The following is a 1,872-nucleotide window of genomic DNA, read 5'->3' as shown; positions in this document are numbered from 1 at the left end:
TTGGAAGTTCTAACCAGAGCAATTAGACATGAAAAATAAATACAAGGCATCAAAACTGCAAAGGAAGAAATAAACTCTCACTGTTTGCCGATGATATGATATTACATATTAAAAAATCCCAAACATCCACAGCAGTACTACTAGAGCTCATAAATGAGTACAGAAAATTGGCAGGTTACAAGATCAATGGTCAAAAATCCATAGTGTTTCTATTCACTAATAATGAGCAATTTGGGGGGAAATTAAGAAAAAATTTCCATTTACAATTTCAACCAAAAGAATGAAATATTTAGGAATAAATTTAACTAAGGATGCAAAAGACCTATAAAAAAAACTACAAGAAATTGCTAAAAGAAATCACAGAAGACCTAAATAAATGGAAGGGCATATGATGTTCATGGATTGTAAGACTAAATAGAGTTAAGATGTTAATTCCATAAAGAAAATTATATATATAATATCTATAAACAGAACTGACATCTTAACTATGGATTTATAGATTCAATGCAATACCAATTAAAATCCAAAAAAAAACGTACTTTGCAGAAATGGAAAACCAATAACCAAATTTATTTGTATGGGAAGGATGCCCTGAATAGCTAAAGCTATCTTGAGAAAGAAAATGAAGTCAGAGGTCTCACACTACCTGACATTAAAGCATATTACAAAGCTACAATGGTCAAAATAGCATGGTACTGTCATAAAGATAGATATACTGACTACTGGAATGGAATAGAGTGCTCAAATATAGACCCTCTCATCTATGGACAACTGATCTTTAATTAGGCAGTCAAGCTAACTCACCTGGGACAGAACAGTCTCTTCAATAAATGGTGTTTGGAGAAGTGGATATCCATATGCAAAAGAATGAAACAGGATCTATACCTCACACCTTATACAAAAATGCACTCAAAATGGATCAAAAACCTAAACATTAGAGCTAAGACCATAAAACTTTTAGAAGAAAATGTAGTTAAATTCCTTATAAAACTTGTAATAGGAGGCAGTTTCCTAGATCTTACACCCAAGTATGAGCACTGAAGAAAGAAATAGATATATGGGAACTCCTCAAAATGAAACAATTTTATGCATCAAACAACTTTGTCAAGAAAGTAAAAAGGCAGCCTACATAATGAGAGGCAATATTTGGAAATGACACATCAGTTAAAGGTCTAGTATACAGAAAATATAAAGAGATTGGTGAATTCAACAAAAAAAAGATAAACAAACCAATTAAAAAGTTGGCAAAAGACATGAACAGACACTTCTCAGAAGAGGAAATACAAATGGCCAAAAGGCACATGAACAGAAGTTCAACTTCCCCGGCTATTAGGGAAATGCAAATAAAAACCATGGTGAGATATCATCTCGCACCCACCAGAATGGCCATTATCAAAAAAACAGAAAACAACAAGTCCTGGAGAGGATGTGGAGGAAGAGACACACTTATCCACTGTTGATGAGAATATAAAATGGTACAACCAATGTGGAAGGCAGTTTGGTGGTTTCTTAAGAAGGTTTTAAATATAGAATTGCAATTTGATCTAACAATACCATTGCTAGACATCTATTCAGAGGAATAAGAGCTAAGATACAAATGGACATTTGCACATCAATGTTTACAGCAGCATTATTTACAATTGCCAAGAGATGGAAACAGCCCAATTGTCCATCAACAGAAGAGTGGCTAAACAAGCTGTGGCATATACATACAATGGAATGTTCCACAGGTGTTAAACAGAATAAAGTCACAAAGAATCTATCGATGTGGATGGTCCCTGAGGACATTATGCTGAGTGATATTATCTAAAAATAAAATGACAAATACTGTATGGTATCACTGATATGAACTAACATTAATGAGTGAACTTG

The sequence above is a fragment of the Tamandua tetradactyla genome, unplaced genomic scaffold (genome assembly GCF_023851605.1).
Source record: "Tamandua tetradactyla isolate mTamTet1 unplaced genomic scaffold, mTamTet1.pri URTXT_11a, whole genome shotgun sequence".
In the NCBI taxonomy this organism is placed as follows: Eukaryota; Metazoa; Chordata; class Mammalia; order Pilosa; family Myrmecophagidae; genus Tamandua; species Tamandua tetradactyla.
The sequence above is the reverse complement of the archived record's forward strand: the minus strand, read 5'-3'. Positions refer to the sequence as shown.